Source organism: Jaculus jaculus, chromosome 5 (genome assembly GCF_020740685.1).
Source record: "Jaculus jaculus isolate mJacJac1 chromosome 5, mJacJac1.mat.Y.cur, whole genome shotgun sequence".
Lineage (NCBI taxonomy): Eukaryota > Metazoa > Chordata > Mammalia > Rodentia > Dipodidae > Jaculus > Jaculus jaculus.
In genome coordinates this window covers 129423893-129446721 of record NC_059106.1, presented here as the reverse complement: position 1 = coordinate 129446721, position 22829 = coordinate 129423893, and the positions used below count along the sequence as shown (strand labels likewise).

The following is a 22829-nucleotide window of genomic DNA, read 5'->3' as shown; positions in this document are numbered from 1 at the left end:
TTGTTATATAAAAGCCTCCCAAAAGTATGGGAAGCCCTGTGCAAAGAAGATACTTTATAAAAGTATAAATGACTTACAGGAAGTAGCAAAACTGCCATTAGAAAGATTAATCAGAAATTTAAATATTTAGTTCAGTATTTATATTTTAAAACAATGAAGAGTTTGAGAAACTAGGTGTGACATAATCAGATACCTGCTTTAGTAAGTGAAACGAATCATTTTATTTTGGCCTGATATTTCAGTTAACATTCTGTCGACCCTTCAAAATGTTTCCTAATACACATTTATGCTTAGAACACAACAACCAAAAAACTAAACATTTCTAGGTTAGTCAAATCAACATTTTTGTTTGGACACTGCTTCACACAAAATAAATTATGAAAGGAAAACACTACCTTTGGGTCAACTGCAGGTCTGAGATGTAGGTGCCAAGCTCTGTGGCTTGCCGCATTAAACAGAGCAGCAAGTAGGGCCCATAAACAATGTGTCTGCTCAGATCTCCCACCTAAGAAGCACTGGTCCTGTGGGGATGCTGACACCCACATCCAAGGGCTCCTCCAAGGACTCTTGAGCCTGCTCTCAAATTAAGGGACAATGGAATCCCAGAATTCTGTAAGTCTCAGGAGTGCCTTAAAAACTAATGTCCTTTTCCTGGATCCCACACATTGTGTGGGCTTTGAGGTGTTGACTCTGAGGAGGAAATAAGAAAGTGATTATCAGCCTTGACTTCTGCAGAAAACCAGCATGTCACGGCTCGTAACCTAGTTTCCTCCCCATCTGACCTTGAGAGCTGACACTGGGGTAAGTAGAATCCCGAATCTCCTTTCACTTCCCAGTGTTTGCTATTCTATGGGATACTGGAAGGATTGTATGGTTGCTGTTTTCTTTTTTAATTCTCAGACCTTTCTCTTTTTCACCTTTTTCCTTTCCCCCCTTGTCCTTGTAGAAATCTGTTTTTATTTCTTTAGAGGCGATTGATCCTGACATTGTTTCTGGAACAGGAGAGTGTGACCTTCAGCATTCAGACAAGGCTGGAACAAGTTGGAGAAGAGCAGAGTATATTGTCATTTTGTGTTCTAAGAATAATTCAAACGAGGCTGTTCCATAACGCTGACAGGATCTCCCTGTATTCTTTGTGCGTTAGACACCATGATAGCATCCCAGCTCCGGTGCCAGGCCTGGGAAGCCAGGAGTGGTAATACACTGCCACCTCGTGGTTCAAATGGGGAAACCCTCACTCTGGAAATCAGACAGAGCCATTTAGTTCTCAACATACGTTGACGAAAATTGTATTTTTAAATGGCTTGACCACCTTCCAGTCATTGAAGTGAAGCCTGAATTTATAAATTCTCTGACCTAGACATTATATGACTAGCAGGAGACATATCTGTGTGATGAATATGTTCTCGAATAAAATTTAAGGTGAAGGACAGTATAGGCTTCTAATTTACATAAAGGATTTGGATCTTCTAGAAATTCAAGGTGGTGGGGAGGTGAGGATAAGAACTAATTATGCAAATTGTACTCAAATTAAAATTTACATAGACCTAGAGCAATAAGCCCTACCTATGCTTTAAATCAGAGACCTAATTTCTATTCTTGTATTAAATCATCCTGGCTAAAAGCTCTTACCTAGGAATCACAACCCAGTTTGCAAAGTCCAGTTACATTTTCATATTTAACAGTGGTCAGTGGAGTGGTTTACGGGTCATTTTCATTGAAGTCATCTATAATATTTTCGTAACGTGAAGCCTCTTGGGCCCACTCAAGATCAACTGAATAAAGATTTCTGGTATGGAAACTTATGAATGGAAATTTGACGTTCGCATCCCCGTTGATTCTCTTCAACATGGTGTGCTAGTTAGATTTCCGCCCCTACACCCTGCTTGGGACACGGCAGAAATGAGACACTTTAGGAGAAGAATTCCCTTATTTCCTGCTTCCCACAGCACTTCATCCAGGAAGCTTTCCCAATTTATTCCAGAAAAGTCCTTCATTCTCATCATATCCTTACAATGTAATTATATTATTCCATTTTGCTTTAGCTCATCAGAGATCTCTAGGAAGGTGAGATGTTCCCACATAGGTCTTCATGTCCTGACCACCCCCTCACTCCCACCACATACAATGCAACATGTAGAATGTCGTGTACACAGCAAAGTTCATAGAGTTTATCCCAAATTCACAAATTTTACACTTGGCATTCTCTTAGCTTCAAATAATTAAACAAGCAAAAGCCTTGCAGGGCAGCCCCTAGAGAACAAACGGCCCACAACGCAGTGGCACCTGCTGCCTCACGCGGGCCTCGCACCCCAGCCCTGAGACTGCCGTCGCCCAGACACACGACATGCTGCCGGGCTCGTCCCTGTGGTGGTCCAGGAATGCTGAGCAACAACGGACGTGGTCATCTGTTCCGCGGCCCAGCAATTGTGTCATTAAACAAATTGTTCTGTAACATCAAAAGAGGCACTCTTTGTGACAGCCAAGTGACATAATTTGTCTTGATTCCAGACATCAGAGGCATCTGTCTGGGATTTGTGCTTGTCATTTGATGGTGCAAGTTGATCTGTGGAAGAGTGAGGCCAAAGCCAGATACCAACTGCAAGAACAAACATTAAGTGACTACTTAAAAAGCCATCATTTTACCTTCTTAGAACAGATAGTATTTTTTTTTTCTAAACTGCATTTCTTGCAGAAAATGAAAAACAAGGATTTTTATTCTCAATGGGAAAAAAAGTACTTTAAAGAACAACAGGTAGACTGAGTTGCTTGAAATATTGACCATAACAATAGTTCTATGTTTAATACACAGTTCACTGGGACCAAACTGCTAACAGTGATGTCTCAGGGAAGCATTCCACTAAGGAACTGTTCACTAGGTATCAACTTACATAAAGAACCATTAAATATGGGATGAAAGGGAATGAGAGCACCCACACAGTTTGGCAACTCTGGGAGAACAGGCTCTGCTTTTTGCTGGCCTTACAGGATGCACAGCGTAGGTAGGTGAGGCAGAGAAAACAGCATCATTCCCACCTGTCATCTTTCTCAGTGGTACTAACGTCCATATCTTGTGATGGTTAATCTTATGTTAATTTGACTGGATTTAGAAATGTCTCAGGTGGCATCCCATTGTGCATGCTTACTCTTATTGCAGGTAGCACTGGCCCTGAAGCCAGAAGCAAGATAGAACAGGAGGAGAAGGCCTTGCCTGTTTGCTTTCTGATATCCGTGAGATGCACTGCTTTGCTTTGCCACACACTCCCAGCCAGGATGGAGTGAGCTCCTGGAAATCATAAGCTAAAGAGTTATTTCCTCCCTTAAATTGTCTGGGGCTACAGGCATTTGCAATGGAACCTGAGGTAATTTGAAAATGCGTAGGCCCATAGATGCAGGTGTTTTATTAATATGAAGCATGTAACGTGGATCTCCAGCCACATGGCTGGAGAAGATGTCACTGTGAGGGTAGCTGCTGGAGTCCAGCCCTGAGGTCTCACTGAAGGTACATCTTATTTCCAGCCCCAAGGTGTGGAGAAAGAGCCTGAGTTCTGGTTGTGGTAATTACTGTGTGTTTTGGGTATTTTCTGGATTTTTTTTTTCTCTCTGCTTGGATCTGAGAAAGGAAGCCAGCTTCTTCTGCCATTGATGGAACTTCCCCTGGATTTGTAAGCTTGAAATAAATCCCTTCCTCCCATAAACTGCACCTGGTTTGGATGTTCACTCCAGCAATGTGAAGATGGCTACAACAGTGCCAAGCAAAGAACGTAGTTTCACATCTAAGAACAGCTTTCCGATCACCAGCATCCTCTCCATGAATGTCGCTTCCTCTGTCCCACATAACCATGCACATGCATGGCACACGTAGATTCATGCTACTTCTGGTGCCTTTCTCTGGAACAAGCCACTCTGACTGACTCTCTCAGCCCTTTAGTTCTTCCCTCCACCACTCCCCAAACAGGCCCCAGTGTTACTGAAGCCCCCGGCCATTGTCAGCACGTCCCAGCACCACATGACCCATCCCTCTGCAACTGACAGACTGCTTCTCATCTGTGTGATCTTTACCTAAACAAAACTGTTTCTGCAGCAGCAACATGTCTTTTTAGATGGATATGATCTCCCTGTTATAAACAATTTCCTAGCACACTAAATTTTCCTTATCACTCATATATTGCATTCCCTAGGAGAATGGAAATTCAGACAGCAGAGGGTGCTGTCATTTTTATCAGTTGCTGTGTAGCTAGAGAGCCTGGTAGGGAGAAAAAAAAGAAAGAAAGAGGAAGAGAGAGAGAAACTGGTCTTTGGAAATCACTTGCTAAATTAATAAATAAAGTGTTAAGCCCTAATTTCGTCAAGGTATAGCACATACTAAGCATCGGGGAGAATTCAGACTGCAAAGTCAGATAGGAGCATGGGCCATTCTGGGAAGGAGGCTTGTTATGGGTAATGGGAACCCCTGGGGTCTTTGAAGATGAAGAATTACCCCCAAATACTCTTTATAATAACTAGCATGGATGATTATTAAAAAATATCTCTAAAATTACTGAGGGGAACCAGAAAAACCTGGTGGAAAGATGAAAAACTACCTCTATGTATAAGCACTGCTAACATTTGATGTATTCGCTTCTAGCTCATATTTTTTCTAGCATTTTGTTTTTTTTTTATTGACAAAATAAATAACTGGTCATGCTCCCATTGGGTTATACTCTTACGTTCGCTCTCCCCCACCTCCACTCCTCTGAGGGCTCCCCTCAGAGGAGTTACCAATGGCCACTGCAGGGTGGGGTCACCTGTCAGTCTCTGTCAGGGACTGATGTTTCAGAATACATTTTCCTGTCCTGTGGCTCTTACATTCTTTCTGACCCCACTTTTCAACAATGTTCCCTGAGCTTTGTAGGGCAGAAATTTACCTTAGTATTGAGCTCCCATCAGCCTCTAATTTTCTGTTTTGATGAATTTTGAGTATCCTCAGTAGACATTTGTTTCACAAAATGTGGATAATACAGCTCATTCAAATTTGGACTTTGCAATGATAAGAGGAAAGAATGCCACCTAAGTGAACTTCTTCATTACTTAAACTCTTCTATCCAGCTTCCTATGACTGCCTTACAGTAAATCTTATTACTCTACATGATTTAACTTATCAAGTCCCAGTTTAAAAAATGTTTTTTTTTTTACAAATTTCAGTCATTTTTTTATTGAAAATAAATATACATCTGCACTTAAGAACTTTCACTTTTCTACACTATGAACTTTACAAATGTCTTTGCCCAAATAGTTGCTACTCAGATCAAGCACTTGGTATTAACAACACCCCCAAATCTACCTTTCACAACCATTCTCAGGCAACATAAAATAAGCTTTTCTGGTTTTGAACTTCATAGTCTTTCCTTCCTAACTTCCATTGCTCAATATAATGTCTGTGAGGTCCATCCATGCCTTTATGTGTAGCAATATTTTGTTCATTTTCTCTGTGTGTTTGCATGTGCACATGCATAAACCTGTGTGTGCAGATGGACATGCTCCTGTGTCCATGTGAACGGCAGAGGAGAACACAGAGTTTCCTCTTCTCTCAGTCATCTGATTTATTCCCTTAAGGCTGAACCTGTCACTGCATGTGGAGCGCTGGTTCTCTATAAGACTCACTGGCCCGTGGAGCTTCAGTAATGCTTTTGTTTCTCAGGGCCACAGTTACAGGCATGTGTGGCCACATCTATTTACATGGGTAGAGGAATTTGAACTCGGGTTTCATGCTTGTACTGCAAGCACTCTTACCTGCTGAGCCGCTTCCTTAGTGCACCCATCCTCTACATTTCCATTTATTTAAAATATTTACCCTACATGTGTAGCTTAGGGGTAGTGCACTATCCTAGAATTTGCAAAGCCTTGGGTTAGATTTCCATTACTTCAACAAAGTTTTCTTCCTTAAATAACTCTGTGATGCTCTATCAGTTCCACTGTTGATTCAAACTTGAACGATTCCCAGGATCATGTGATCAGCAATAAGTTTTGTGATTATGGTTTAACCTAGTCATAGGTTTGTTAGCAGAAACACTTCTTAGAGAAATGAGTTGTAGAAATCTACTAATGAGTGAAAGATGTTACTTTTTCAGCTGTTCTGCCCTTTGAAATTATTTTCTGATGTTAGAACCAAACAGCTATGAATTAATTTCTGCTTGCCTTCTCTTTACTTCCAACACCAAATCTGTTACTAAGAAGCTCTAAATGAAACATCGTCCTATAAGAAGGGCAGCAAGGGACTGGAGAGATGGTTTACTGGTTAAGGCACTTGCCTGCAAGGCCAAATAACACAGGTTCAATTCTCCAGGACCCACATAAGCCAGAAGCACAAGGTGTTGTGTGTGTTTGCAGTTCTTTTTCAGCAGCTAGAGGTCCTGGTGTGTCCATTCTCTCTCTCTCTCTCTCTCTCTCTCTCTCTCTCTCTCTCTCTGTGTGTGTGTGTGTGTGTGTGTGTGTGTGTGTGTGTGTGTGTGTGTGTCTGTGTGTGTCTGTGTCTGTGTGTGGCACACACACACACACACACACACACACACACAGAACAAGTGTATAACAGGGATCTACAGCACACAGATAGCAAAGGTCCAAAGTAAATATGCATTTTTACAGCTCTCTGGCTCTCTCCTAGGTTTGGCAGAGACTATCATTCATTCCACAGTAGACACACAGGTTCTAGAATCAGAAAAACCTGGTCCAATTCCTACAGCACCTCTTAGGTGGGTCCTTGTAAGTTACTCCAGCTCCTCATTTATTAAGTGATGAAAATAAGAATATTAATACTGGCAAGAGTAAATGCATGTGTGATGCCTGGAACATAATTAGCTTTCAGTAAAATATTATTTTGATACTTTTGCTAAGATGACAGACTACATGTATGAGCCAGTATGTGAGAGAGCTAAAACAGACTCTTTTCCAAGCAGAAAAAGGAAAGAAAAGCTTCAGAAATCCACACAGGAAATGAAAGGCTTCCAGAAGCAAGTAGAAAAAAATAATTGGTGGTGCAGAGAAAGAAGCCAAACAGAGCCTCGGCTACGTCAATTCCCAGACAGAGGCAGGGAAAGGAGAAGGTGCTTCCCAGTGGATGGTCCTACTCCCAGGAAGGGCCCATGGTCCCCATGAGCTGCAAATCCAGTTGAGGGTTTCCATGAGACAATGACTCCTGCAGCAGATAGGTTGGCGTTGGAGAGAAACGCTATTCCGTCACCCTTTGTGACTCAGAGGGCAAAGGCCCAGTCCAATGTTAAAAGAGAATCTATTATTAAAACTGAGCTAGTCTAGGGGCCTGAGACTGGGGAACTACAACAGATAAGGTAGCCTCAGCTTGGCCTGCCACACCTTCTGGGTGAGCTAAGTCCAGAGGGGCAATGTAGACAGCAAGAGGGCTGAACGGTGACAAGTTGAAAGGGGCAGGGGACAGGAGGTTTGCAGCTCAGGCTGAGAAGTGTATAGGGGGAAAAAGTCTCACCCTTGGGTTCCAGGAACAAATTTCTAAGAATTCCCCAGGCCTTCAGTTCCAGACTGGAACCCTGTATTCTCTTAAAGCTTATTTAAGTGTATCCCACCAGCACAAGGGCCACCCGTTCTCAGGAAGGATTTTCCTCCATCTGTCAATCCTTCCTGGCAACATCCTCAAACATCAAAAAACATGACCAAGATTGCTTGATTCCCAATGTGATCAACTTGGCAGCAGAATTTAAACATTAGTCATGGCACCATCAATACAAATATGAGATCTTATGGGAGAAGGGAAACAAGAGAGAGTAAAAGAATATATGAAGATAAGAAAGCAGAAAGGGGTACTGTCTGGGGGAGGGGCGAGAACCATGGAGACAGCAGGGGCTATGGAAAAGACAGTGGGAGGAGGGGAACAACTGATAACTACGTATAATGACATTTTTTTTATCTTAAAGATTTTTATTGTTTAGACTTGATTCTACCCAATAATCATATAAAATAAAGCTTTAGCAGTATCTTTTAGGGGTTCACATTTACACAGAGCTTAAATTTAATGACAACATACAGTTAGTTAGTAATTATAAGAATCATCTGCTGGATTTATTTTAGAGGAACGACTTAAATTGAACACATGTGGGCAAGGTAGATAACTTGACATGAAAAGTAGTTGTCAGAATTGGCATCAGAAAAATCGTAACTTGTCTGACACGTAATAGCTAGAAGATATTATTCTGTGTGCTCACGTAAGTGCTACAAATCCCGAGAATGTTACTAGTTAAACAAATTAGGCACTACCTTAGAACTAAAACCCACTTGGAAACAATTCTTTAAAAAAATGCATCTGAGGTACAATTCGCCTGTACATGAAACATGAAGTTAAACGTGAGGTTTTTACATTTTACAGAGAACTTAAATGTATCAAACGACTGCGGTTCAATGGCTCTTGACACACCTATCAGTCAGGCTCAAGAACGCACTGCTCCACGACCTCGCACAGGCTGGGGTTCTCCATGGCGGCCGCCACTCGCTCCTTGTCATTGATCTGCTTGTTGATGTCTTCTTATGTTGAGTAGGTTCCTTCGAAAATGTAAATTTCCAACTTGTATTTAAATGGCAAACATCGTTGAAGTTTCACTCTTAAGCATAGCCCAATAAGAGTTGCCAAAGAGCAATGAGGTACTGTTGGTGTGAACCTGATGATGACCAAATAGCCGTCTTCATTTATCTCCTGAACCTCCATACAACGCTCTCTCTTACCACTTCCAGTTCTTCTAATGTATTTGGCTTTTCTGGGTCCTGAGTAGTTCGGATCAAATCATAAACCTCTAGCGCCTTCTCTTCCATGATCCGGAGCTGCCAAGCAGCTCCCTGCTCAGAGAGGCCTGAGAACCACAGGACCCTGCTCAGCGTCCAGGAGAGCAACCCGGACACCCGCTCCATCCTCACGCTCTGCCATCCCTGGCAACTGTCCCAACCGAGCCACCTAATGACATTATTTTGTATGATAACCTAAAAAACTATTTTAAAGTTTTATCTGGGGGCTGGTAAAACGGCTTAGCAGTTAAGGCACTTGCCTGCAAAGCTTAAGGACTCATGTTTGATGCTCCAGATCCCACAGAGAATATGCACAGTGACGCAAGCACACAGTGCACACAAGAGGGCGCACACATCTGGAGTGCATTTACAGTGGCTGACGGCCCTGGTTTGCCCATTCTCTCTCTCTCTCTCTCTCAAAATAAATTAAAAAACCGTATTACTTTGACAATAACTTATGACCACCCGCAAGGAGTATATTTTAAATTTTTTTAAAATTATTTATTTATTTGAGAGCGACAGACACAGAGAGAAAGACAGATAGAGGGAGAGACAGAGAATGGGCGCGCCAGGGCTTCCAGCCTCTGCAAATGAACTCCAGACGCGTGCGCCCCCTTGTGCATCTGGCTAACGTGGGACCTGGGGAACTGAGCCTTGAACCGGGGTCCTTAGGCTTCACAGGCAAGCACTTAACCGCTAAGCCATCTCTCCAGCCCAAGGAGTATATTTTAATTTAGGAGCCCCAAATAAGTTTAAGTTTGGTTCAATATTGTCCAGAGCGATTCTTTAGTAACTTCCACGAAATAAAGAACTGTTTATATGCTTCAAAATAATCTGTCCAATCTAACTCAGTCACACTGTAGATTTACATCAGCACTGGGGTTAATTACAGTAAATTATAATGATAGCAATAGTGAATTTCTATATTCTGTTCTGAGCATTTAAATCTAAAAGTAACTCAGTCTTTTTGATAACCTTATGGGCAGCATCTGTGTAAGACATTAATTTGTTATTTCTCAGATTAAATCCACCATCACTATGCATTATGTAATAATAATAAGCTGAAAACCAATTCTCTTTTCTTTGTGATGATACATTGTTTCAGCAGTAGAGGGCGTCGGAGGAAGCATTTTTTTTTTTTCCTTTTTTTCCTGTTTTTCTGCTCTGGTGTACTACTGTATGAATTGTACTTTTATTCCCGCTGCCTGGCAGCCAAGGGTTAATTGGCTTGGAGAATCCAGTGTTGCTCCATCCCAATCATACATCCAGATGGTACAATCCCTTAGTGTGTCTGCATCATCAGTCCCAGCTTGGTGCCCATCTTGCCACAGACCTCCTATTACTGGTGGATAGGACAGATCCCAAGCTTCATGTGGCTTCACCAGAGCCAGGAACTGCTATCCCAACACTTCAACCAGCCACCAGCTCCTGCAGGGTGGAGGTTTTCTGCGACATTGGCCTGTTTCACAGAGCAGAGCGTTGCTAGCCTGGGGAGCTGCAGCACCTGGGGACTGCCAATGCCCAGCAGCTTCCCACAACACTGACTCCAGCAACTCTGCAGCAGCCCTGTGGGGCGACATCTGGCTGTGGGCCTCTTTCCCTCTACATCAGAGGGCAGGCTTGCACCAAGTCCCAAACATGAGGCCCACCAATGACTTTTCCGCCACCCAGTGAGCTGTGATCACTCTCTTGTCTTCGAAGGAGTGTGGAGCTCAGCATGGGGTGCGGTTGGAGGACTCATTCTTGGCTCTATGTTAGACTGGTGCTCTTTATATGTTACACTGCCACGATGCCACTCTCTCCTCCTTCTCCCTCTTCCTTTAAAAAAATTTCTATGACCAGCACTTGGGAGGCAGAGGTAGGAGGATTGCCATGAGTTCAAGGCCACCCTGAGATGACAGAGTTAATTCCAGGTCAGCCTGGACTAGAGTGAAACCCTACCTCAAAAAACCAAAAAAAAAAAAAAAAAAAAATTCTATGACAAGTTTCATAAATATAAACAATATACCATGATCATAATCCCTTCCCACCACTCTCCCCTTTCCCCCTTCAAGAGCCCCCTTCCTCTGAATAATTCCCTTTTCTACCCAACTCTGTTCCTACCTTGTAGTTAGAAAATCTTGTATTAAACTTTCCCATTTCAAATTACTAAGAGGTTCTGTCTCTTGTTTTAACTGTAACTAACACACCATATTCCAACCAAAATGATGACATTCAAGTACAGCCAAGACAAACCACAAACAGAAAGACAGACCCTGTAAACCCCAAACCTTGCAGATTCCCACTGCACCAAGAGATACTTCCATGATTAAAGGAGAAAAAAAAAAAGAATACCTAATTCAATGATATAACCTGCATATTGCTTTATAGCAGCCCCCTTAAAAGCCATTTTCCTAAACACAGAGGCAAAAGCATCACACTACACCACATGCTGTTTGGGGCTACCCACTACAGAGATAGGCTTTTCAGACTGATTAAGAATCAGCCAGTGGGAATTATTCTAGATATACCCAAATGTTAGAAACCACTGGCAACACTCAACACAGGTGAACTCAAACACAGAATCCCAAGCTAAAGGGCCATAGGTAAAAGTGATCACAAGGTGTCAGATTTACATTACAGGAAATGACTATAGGATTGCAATGAGCACAGTGTGATCAGCAGTCATAGTATATTTTACTACTCAAATAATCCAAATGGAATGAAAATGATACTTGAGTCTTCATCGTTACAGTCAAGAGTCATTTACTTGTGTATATAAAAAGTTTCCTGTTAAAATTTTAGCTCAAAACTCCATTGTATGTAATGGATTGAAGTTATCAGGTTGTCCATGGTCCCATCTTAACTAATTTCTGATAGTTAACAGTGTGTGTGTGTGTCTATGTCTTTGTAATTTTGCTGATTCAAGTACACTTCAATCATAAAGTATTTTCTAGTCTCCACCAACAAAAAGAAATGTGATTTCTCCATCACTGGACACCCCAAGCCCCACAGACTGGAATGAATGACATGTTTCTTTAATGATAACCTATGTTCCGGTTTACATGTTTACAGTACTTGTATCTTCCTTAGTCTCTCGAAGAGTTGTAAGTTACCCCAGAACAGAAAATAGCCCATTGATTTGAGACGTTGCCAAAACTGTGCACGACAGTTTTTCTTACTAATAGTAAATATACAGAAGACTTCTTAAATGAAACAGAAGGTACAGCAAATGACAATGAATAGAACCCAAGCCTCCCAACTTTCTAGAATTATCTTTGTATTGTGCCATTGTAAATGTCAAGAGATGAAATTTAAAGGTATTAGCATGAGGTTGTTGGGTCAGAAAATCACAAGAATGGAAGGATGAGAAGAGGTGGCAGTCTGATAGCAGGGACATATATTATGTTTGGTTTCAGAGTAACTTCTACTGTTAGCTCAGACAAACCATGAGAACTGGAACCAGCTTATCCAATTCGAAATTCACATACGCCATTTTGAATATCAATTAGGAGGGCATTATGTTAAACATTATGATTCTAATAATTATCCAAATTAAAGCAAATATCATAGGAAGCTAAAACGATTACTGAAGTTCAAAAAAAATACCAGCAGGGTGTGGTGGCACACACCTCTAATCCCAGCACTTGGGAGGCAGAGGTAGAAGGATTGCTGTGAGTTCAAGGCCACCCTGAGACTACATAGTGAATTCCAGGTCAGCCTGAGCTAGAGTGAGACCCTACCTAGAAAAAAATATATATATACCAAAAAAGCCTAAACATTAAGCCAGGTGTGGTAGAGCACACCTTTAATCCCAGTACTCAGGAGGCAGAGTTAAGAGGATTGCAATGATTTCAAGGCCAACCTGAGACTACATAGTAAATTCCAGGTCAGCTTGGGCCAGAGTGAGACCCTACCTAGACATACTTGTCAAGATGCTGTGGGGAGATGTCTCAGTGGGTAAAAGTGCTTGTTGTACAAGTGTGGCAGTCTGAGTTCAGTTCCAGAACCCACATAAAGTGGAACACAGTATCATGCATCTGTAACCCCAGCACCCCAGGTGTAAGATGAGAGGTTCATGAGTCGTAACACATCGCTGTAGTTTTGTTATGAATGCACAGTATCTCTGTGAGAACTTAGCAAAGTTGACTTCTCTGTTTCACTGTTGATGGTACCTGCATTGTCACAGCTATCCTAAATCATACTGCTACAGGCACTCCTGTGTGTGTCTCCTGGTGACATGAGAGCTTCACACAGAGCACCTGCCCCATAGAAGAGGAGGTCATGACAGAGTATTTACACTTCTGTGTTGATACTTTTTTTCTTTGCCTCGCCTTTTTACTTTATAAAGGCTCTTCAGTATGAAATCAAAGAGAAGCAATCAAATGGGTAACCGTGCCTTATTGCCAAAGGAATAGGGAAGTTTTCAATGCTTCACTATTCATTTTGAGGTAAGCATCCAACTGATGGTTTACAAGTCTAGGTTACTAGAAGATGTTTGTGCATGACGATGAAAGTATGTTTAATTCTGATAAATGCTTTATCTGCTTCTATTGTGGTAATTATGTTTACAGATTAAAATATAAAAACTTTTAGTCTGTCAGTATGGAAAGTTGTACTGATGGATGTCTTTTATGTGATAAGCCAAAGTTGTTTTCCAAGGATAAACTCACTTAACATGATGTTATTTAAATTGCTAGACTTAATTTGTCAATGTCTCACACTAAGGATTCTGATGGCTCTGTGTAATATATTACCTTCTGCACTAGTTTTCTTTACTTGTCATTTTTTTCAGGTTTTAGTAGCATTGCTCTATTAATTTCCTAAGTAGAGGTTTAAATTACTTTTTCCTATGCTTCCTGAAAGATTTTGAGTCATTCTTTGTTTTTGATTTTGTAGGTCAGGGTGTTGAGAGGTGAACAAAGGGTCTAACAAAGAGCCTAAGCATGCATTCTTCCACTAAGCTATATCCCAGGCTCATTGGGTAATATTTGAAAGATGGTTTGTTGGATCTATAATATGTATCTGATGTTGCATTGGCCAAGTCTAGGAAATAGTATGCACACTAAATCCAATGTGAGTGGCACTGTACGGAGCTGTCTACAGTCTGAGTGGTTTCATACACTTGCTTTGTTTTCCTCAGAAAGTTGAGGTGATTGGTCCATTCTCTTCTGTCATTTAAAAACTAATTTATTGGGCTAGAGAGATGGCTTAGTGGTTAAGCGCTTGCCTGTGAAGGCTAAGGACTCCAGTTCGAGGCTCAATTCCCCAGAACCCATGTTAGCCAGATGCACAAGGGGCGCAGGCGTCTGGAGTTCATTTGCAATGGCTGGAAGCCCTGGTGCGCCCATTCTCTCTCTATCTGTCTGTCTCTGTCACTCTCAAATAAATAAATAAAAATGAACCAAAAATATTTTATTTATTTATTTATTCATTTATTTATGAGAGAGAGAGAAAGTGGTTATGCCAGCACTCCGGGCACTGCAAAGGAACTCCAGAAACATGCATCAACTTGTGCATCTGGCTTACGTGTGTACTAGGGAATGGAAACTGGGTTCTTAGACTTCATATGAAAGCGCCTTAACCACTAAGCCATGTCTCCAGTCCCAAATTCCATTTATTAAGGGCTCACTTGACCTAATTATTGTTCCCTTTCAGCCAATCAAATCTTCTCTATGTGTGGTGATTTGATTCAGGTGTCTCCCATAAACTTACATGTTCATGAAAGCTTAGGTTCCCAGCTGATGGAGATTTGGGGATTAATGCCTTCTGGAGTATATGACTAATGTCAACTGCTGCTTTGTGGAAGCCTCCTTTTCCTAGACAGATTATTTTACTTCCATGTCTAGAAATAACATCCTCGTCAGCTCTGGAGAAGACAACAGAGCATTGTTGCCACCTACAGTGCAGCAGGCCCGCCTGTCCCTCTGTACATTCTGGAAATTTCTATGATGTTGTCATTTCTTATACAGAGGGCTGGAGAGTTGGCTTATTGGTTAAGGCACTTGCCTGCGAAACCTGAGGACGCATGTTCAATTACCCAGTACCCACATAAGCAAATGCACAAGATGAGGCATGTGTCTGCAGTTGCTGGAGGCCCTAGTGTGCCCATTCTCTCTCCCTATCTGCCTTTTTCTCAGTCTTTCTCAAATCAATAAATATGGGATCTAAGGTAGAATATTTGAAATTAAATTATACTCTAAAATTTGAAATGTACTATCTATCTAGTGATCAGAAGTGAATTTGTGCTTTGCTGGGTTCTGTGTTAAAGAATCTAGGAAACCCACTTGGTTATGCCACTGAACAGCTAGGCTGAGATGGGGATCTCTCAACGCAAAGCTTAATCCCAAGCACAGGTGGGGCCTTGAGACTTGGTAAGATTAGATGGTTCTGAAAAATGTAGCAAAAAAATATTTTTCAGAAGATACATCTTTCTTATTATGAACATGCACATGGTTATTACAGAAAATTTTAGATGTATTGGACTCACTTAAATTCAACCACCTAAAGATAACTAGTGTTAACATTGAGCACTTATGTATAATCTGCTTTATTGGTTGAGTTGTCTCTCTTTCTCTTTCTCTCTCTCTCTATCTTTCAGCACTAGATATTTTAATTAGCACTAGACATTTTCTCTTCAAAAATAATTGACTTACTAATGAATTGTGTTGGTAGGTGAGTGGTTATGGCCCAAGCTTTTCTTTTTTCCGTACATTTATCCCTTCTCAAAGACCTAGCTAAAGTAACTACTCAAATCACACACATTTCATTCCTAATCATGTTCCAATTGGGTAGAAAGAAGACACTCTTCCTCCATTCAGAGACCTGCCTGAGTTCTCTGAACTTCGTATTCAGTCAGAGAAGTAGCACGCACAGAGCCCCGAATGTCCCCTGAGGGACAGGCAGGCAAAAGTGGCCCAGTGTCTTCTCCAGAGCTGAGATTTGGGGAGTGAGTTTTCTTCAAATTCCCACAAGAATTTCACCTTTGCTCTTAAGTTTCAAGTATTCGTGTGATTGCATGAACGGGGAAACAAATTTACCTAACTCAGATGTGAGCTTTACTTTGGCCATATACAGATAAATGCTCTGAAGCCAACTAGCGTAGCCATTGGGTTCAGTTCTGAAAATGGAGCAGGCTGGGTGAGGAAAGACACTGGGGACTGAACAGGCTGTGGAGTTGCATCTGTAATAAATTCCACATTTCCTGTTACACTAGCCTTCCTCCCCCCAGGTGGCTCCTGCAGTTCCTGCATCATTCTCTGTTCTCAGTTTTCCCAGGTGGCAACTTGCTCGTGGTGGTGGCCACGAACCCCTTAGTGAATGAACAAACTCCCAGGAGGGAGAACAGCTTCTCTTTCCTTCCGACATGACTCCGCAGGCTGTTTACAGCATTCTCTGTTTCCCATACTGAGGTTTTCAGCAACACTGGCTGAGTTAACAAGGATTCCCCAGTGAATTAATGCTTGGTCCTTACATTGTTCTTCTGTTTTTGAACAAGCAAAAAAATAGGAAGAAAAGAATTTGTGCTGGTAAGAAACAGCCTTGGTGCTGGTATTGGAAAAACAGAGGTTTTCAAAGAAGATTGTGCGATTATCAACCAAAAAGAAAGAGAGCTTTCTAGATCAAAGCAGTCCTGGTGTTTTTGCTCAACAGCAACACATAAGCATACATCATGGCTGTATTCTCACCAGTGCTCCACCGTTGGGAGAGAGTGGAAGGTAAGACTTGTGCATTCATGTCTCTAGTCCTTTCTCCAACCGGGTTCCTGTAATTGCATTGCCATTTGATCCCTAAATACAATGCTCTATAACCAGCTAGGACAAGACTGAGAAGCCCTCATCCCCACCCCCAGCTGCTTCCCAAGGTTAATCCTTCATTTGCTAAAAGACCTGTGTCTCAGGGAAGAACAATAGTCCCACCACCCATCACATCCTCCCCTACCAAACCCCCGGCTCTTTGAATTCAGAGACTTTCAAAGGAAGTAATTTTCGAAACCTGTATATATTTTCCCACCAATGACTATTGCACTGTTCAATAAATGTTGAATTTAATGTTAAAAGACACAGATAACTAGAAAAGAATTTCTTTTCCTGTCTCATGAAATATTTGAAACATACATATTTAAAAAAATTTTTTTGTTACTTTCATTTATTTATTTGAGAGTGACAGAGAGAGAAAGATGCAGATGACAGAGAGAGAGAGAATGGGCGTGCTAGGGTCTCCAGCCACTGCATATGAACTCCAGATGCGTGCGCCCCCTTGTGCATCTGGCTAACGTGGGTCCTGGGGAACCCAGCCTCAAATAGAGGTCCTTAGGCTTCACAGGTAAGCGCTTAACCGCTAAGCCATCTCTTCAGCCCGAAACATACATATTTTTTGGGGGGGATTTACTTTAAAAAAATCCATTTTGAATTCAGATAGCATTTTACAATTAATTGTGTGTTTCTTTTTCATCTGTTACACAACTTGCTTATATCATGTGTACTCTGACTCAGTTAGGGTAAGGACTATGGGGCTCTGAAAGTGAGTGACATCTCTAATAGTCCCATCAATGGAATCACAATGAGATGCTGACCACTTTTACTGTCATGTGCTACATATCATATGTGTGCTAGCCTTTCCTTGACAAATTACATATAATCAGTGATCACTTGCTATACTGAGTGACAGGGTGAAGGTGTAGTTTCCAAGTCAGTAAACATAAGCTCTGCTTCAAGGAGCTTAATGTGTATTCTGTATCATAAAATATAAATATAGAGAAAGAAAATACAAATATAGAGAAAGTAAAACTTCTTCCCAGAGAGTTTTCCTAAAAATGCAGTCATATAAAGACTGGGATTTTATGAATGAATATTGTAAACATCCATTATATTTTTGAATGCAGCTTGAATTACATTAATTGGGACATGGTTAAAAGAGTTGGCACGTCCCATGTGCATCTTTCTAATCCTGAAACTTTAGACTTTTGGAATCATAATAACAATAGCAACAAGTAGTTAAACAGAATCTTCCCTGCACACACTTGCCAAATTTACAATTATGATGGACAATACTGGCATTGTGATGTTGAAAACAGCACTAAAATATACTAAGTTCTGTCACATAACCCAAAGTAACAAAAAAGCAAAATATTTCTATGAAAGATTAATATGACTAGAATCACATTTTGTTGGTAATAGGAACTGCAAGCTGATATCTAAGAAATACTAACAAGCATTTTTACACTATGTACCTTTTCTTAAAGAAATTGTATGGCATCATTTCTATAAACTCTACTATTTAGATGATAGCTGAATTTACTTTCCAACTTCCTCATCATAAAAACGTATGTGTGGAAGGCAAGAGGAGATAACTAAAATAAATAAATAAATAAGCAAATAAATAACTTATTAGTTTGGCATCTGGTATCCTCTATCATCACTCTTTGCTTTATTTCCTTGGTCAATATCTCTAAATTGAACCCAATGACTCTAAATTGATTTGGCTACTTTGGTCAACTTGCCCTGGGGATCCCCTTTTTTGTCACCTCCCACACAATGGAATTACAGACAAGCCTCCAAGTCCACCCAGGGGCAGGAGTGTCTGAACTCTGGTCCTCACTCTTGGATGGGAAGCATGTCATCCATTGAGTTGTCTCCCCAGCACCTGTTTGTAGATCTTCACAGGGATCTGTCAATCAAAAGTCCTTTAACGGTAGAGTTCACTGAAATGAGACTAAGGGTAAATAACACTGACTTTGACTTAGAAGCTCTACAGAAGAAAAACCTTGAGGGGCCTGGAGAGATGGCTTAGTTGTTTAGGTACAAGCTTATGAAGTCTAAGGACCTAGGTTCTATTCCCTAGTACCCATGTAAGCCAGATGAACATGGTGGCACAGGTGTCTAGAGTTTGTTTGCATTGGCTAGAAGCCCTGGCACACCCATTCTCTCCCTCCCTCCCTCCCTCCCTCCCTCCCTCCCTCCCTCCCTCCCTCCCTCCCTCCTTCCCTCCCCCCCTCTAATAAATAAATAAAAATAAAGGCTTGAAATAAAGAAATAAAAAAAACTTGAATGACAAAGTTGCACATGGTGATATGCATTGATCATATCTCTCATTTCTTTTCTTATTTAAGTAATTTAATAGGAGGCACTTTGTAGAGCCTACACAACTGTAATTGCTTATGAAAAACCTTCAGGCACACTAACAATAAGGTTGTGAAAACGTGCAATCATAACCATGCTATTGTACCACATGAAAAAAGGCCAGCCAAAACAACAAAAAAAAGAAACATCAACAACAACAACAAAAAAAACTTGCAACTGTTAACAAAATCTCAGGTATTTTGGCTGGAGGCCAGCACCAAAAAGACCAGAAATGAATAGAACTGCCCGAAATTGTTTGCTTTGGCTGAAAGAAGATGTTGGGGTTTCCCCTGCCCTCCATAATCAACACTTCACAAGGGAAAGTAGGCCTTGTTTCCAATAACTAAGAAGGCTGGTGATGGGTTAAGTTTGGGGGAATGAGTTCTTCAAGTTACCTAGTCATTTGGGAAAGTTAGTGTAACATATGCTGGAAGCATGTTGATTCCCAGTTGAATTAGTAACTTCATTCCTGAGACAAAATATGCGAGAAAAAATCAGTTTAAGGTAGGAAAGGTTTAGTTCCACGTAGAGTTCTTGGTTCCTGTCCATCATGGCAGGAAAGACGTGGAGAAAGGAATGGGTCACATTCAGTGAGGAAACACAGAATACTGTTGAATGCCACTACGCAGTCAACTCTCTCCTTTTTATATATCCCAGGACTCAGCTCAGGGAAGTGCAACACCCACAGTTAAGGTGCTCTTCTCACATCAATTAAGCTCATCAAGATAAGCACCTCTCAGGTAGCTGCAGGTCCTGTCAAGTTCACAATCAATACAAATTACCATACCTATGAAACAGGAGACACTGGCTCCCTAAAACCCATCTTTATTGCGCTTTTCCAGCTCTTGGCACTGTGGTAAAATCTGATAAAGCAGGCCTAAGGCTACTCTGCAAAAACAGCCAGCTGCGTGAGGGGGCTGCCCCACTCCCCCAGTGCCTTTCAGAAATGGGGCTGTCAGAGCGTTCCCTTCACTGCCCCACTGACAAAGGTCTCTGCATAGGCTGTGGATGGCTGCTCAATACTGGCTCTCCTTTGGAGTCAACTTTCCCAAGTCGCTTCAGAGACCGCCAAGTGCAGATGGGGAAATGGAGCACCAGAGGAGGAAGCCTGAGCTGGATAAGGGAACTCATAGAGTGAAAAGGAGCTAAAATCAGACCCAGTTGTTCAAATGCCCACCCTGGCCTTTGTTTCAGTAATCTCCCCAAATGTGGTTTGCAATAGGCATCATGACAGTAAAATCGCTTCATTAGCCTTCATGAGAAAAAAAAAAAAAAAGGCCACGTAAAGAATTCCCATAATTCTCAGTTGTAGTCTGCCTCTCACAAGTTAAACTACCCATTCTGTTCTGTTTACAAATAGTATCTGTTTCAGTTTATACTCTTTAGTGATTGGTTTAGCGGTCTGTAATAAATACATAGAGTGAAATATAAGGAAGACAAATATACATAGACCTAATCCTAAAAGGCTTCAGAAGTTTTCTTTTTTTTTTTTAATTTTTTTTCCTGTGATCATGCCTTCATATGTGTTTGAAAAATTAATTGCTAACATACTGACCTTGGTTCTGAGCCTGGTCAACCACCGACAACTATGTCACAAAGATGGGGATGTCCTCCTCAAACCCTGGAGATCAGTTTCCTTACTTACAAAGGGCTCAGCTGATATGACTGGGTGTCTTCCACCTCCTTAGATGTCTGTGATTCTGAAATTCTTCCTGCATCTTTGTTTGGCCATGCAGTACCTATAAATTACCACATGATGGCAGCACAGTTCTACTTTAGCCAGTTTGTGAGCCCTGTGGGTGAGTTACAAATGCATGGTGAACCTGACAATCAGCCCCAGAGTGGAGGAGACAGACCCTGAGAATATTCAACATTTACCAAAGCAGAGATCCAGAGGCTCCTAAGAGCTCATCACTGAAGTAGACATAAAACACACTCACCATGGCTCAGAGAATTTTGAGGAAGGAGGGGCGGAAACAATGTAAGAGCTGGGACATCATACCCAGAGGTATTCCCTCCATGCAAAAACTGACTGCTGCTCCCAAAACACTTAACCCCAATTCCATGAGGAATACCTGCAACCCACTGAGGAGAATCCCCAATGGAATGGGGGCAGGGACAAGGAAAAAGAGGGTACCAACACATGATGTATCCATATAACATATGTTAATAATAAAAACTAATTACTTATCCAAAAAAAGAAATGCATGCAAACACTACTGATGGGAATTAAGAGAGGTTATATGGCAATTACCCTAGTTAAGCAGAAAGCATTCAAGTATTTGTTTTTATTATTATTATTATTATTATTATTATTATTATTATTTTGGAGAGATAGAATTGTCAAACCAGGGCCTCAGTTACTGCAAGTGAACTCCAGATGCTTGCACCACCTAGTGAGCATGTCCAACCTTGCATTTGCCTCACCTTTTGTGCATCTGGCTTACGTGAGATCTGGAAAGTCTAACATGGATCCTTATTTGCAAGCCAAGTGCCTTAACTGCTAAGCCATCTCTTCAGCCCAGAAAGCATTCACCTCTTGACTACTTTTGACATGGACATGCTGAGGCAAGTGACACCACCTCATCCTTGGATAAGAAGGGTTACTGGAGAATGATAATCAAGTGGCTAGCAAGTGTGTTCACTGTAGCTGGAGTGTCTTTGTTTCATAGACCTGCTCTGTGAGTAGACCTAGGAGACAGATGCACACTTATATATATATAAATATTTATCTCCATCCATCCATCCAACCATCCATCCATCCTACAACTTTGTACTGATACTGCTAGATCTAATCAATCATGTGCAGTATGTGTCTTGATGGTACTTGTGGTAGAATGAAGGTGTGTGTGTGTGTGTGTGTGTGTGTGTGTAAGTGTGTCACACGCCTATGTGTGTACAGATGTTTTGTGTGCCTTATGGAATCAGAGAAGAACATCAGATGTCCTCTTCTATGGATCATGTATATATTTCTCTAAACCCAGAGCTACAGTTTTCCTGAGCTCCAGCCATTCTTCAGTCTCTGCTCTCCTCAAGACCGGTGTTATAGGCATGAATGGTTATATTCCACTTGTTTGTGTGGGTGCCAGGGAATTGAATACATGTTGCCTTAGGACCTTTCATGACCTCATGCTTGGGTGGGAAGGACTCTTAACTGCTAATCCACCTCCAAGTCCCAAGAGACCTTTCTTCATTTGTAACTTTTTTCTTCAGCAATGAGAAAGTGGGCATTTCCTATTACCTACCCAGTCACGACAAAAGTGCTTATGCTTAGCAAGCTATATGGAATTGAATAAGGTAGGATGTGAGTTACATGCTGTATGGCCATATGACTTATGACCTAAAGGAACCATTCTGTCCTGTGTTGCCCAGGTCCATAAAGGAATGTATGTGATAATGATCCCTGCAGTGTTGCTTGTGAAATTTGTGGAAACTGAAGACTACCTCAATGTCCATCACTGAAGTATAAGGGAATGGGTATATGAGCTATAGGATAATAGGCAGTCTCAAACAATGGTGAATGAAAACTTCAAATAGGATAAATAACAGCATACATTAAAAGCATGCACCTACATAAGATATGTGAGTTTTCAAAGATACATGCACATATGTGGCATGTGTCAGACTGTGTGTGTAATGGTGGTGGGGGGGAATGAAAGTGGTGGCTAGAATAAGATAAAATTACTTTAAAAGAAAATAATATAAATTTTCATTAAACCAAGTTGATTATGTGTGATGAATTGAAGACTGTCACTAATTCAGCAACTAATGTTGCTCACATTAGTAAAAGTAAAAACATACAGCATATAAGGAGTCAGTGAATTAAGAAAAGCCAGCTGTAAACTGAGGAATTTAAAAGTACATTCATTCACATTACATCTGGTATTCAGTTTTAAGGTTAAAGAAAATAAAGTCAGTAATGACAACATTTTAATTTAAAATGGC

The 22829-nt window shown here is 41.2% G+C and overlaps 1 protein-coding gene and 1 pseudogene across 5 annotated transcripts in view; both read right to left on the bottom strand.

Annotated features, from left to right (window-relative positions):
• The window catches only part of Fgf12 (fibroblast growth factor 12), a 559941-nt gene that overhangs the window by 303314 nt on the left and 233798 nt on the right, over nt 1-22829 (bottom strand). The gene's annotated exons all lie outside the window — the stretch shown is intronic.
• Nucleotides 8426-8925, bottom strand: LOC101601409 (annotated as a pseudogene).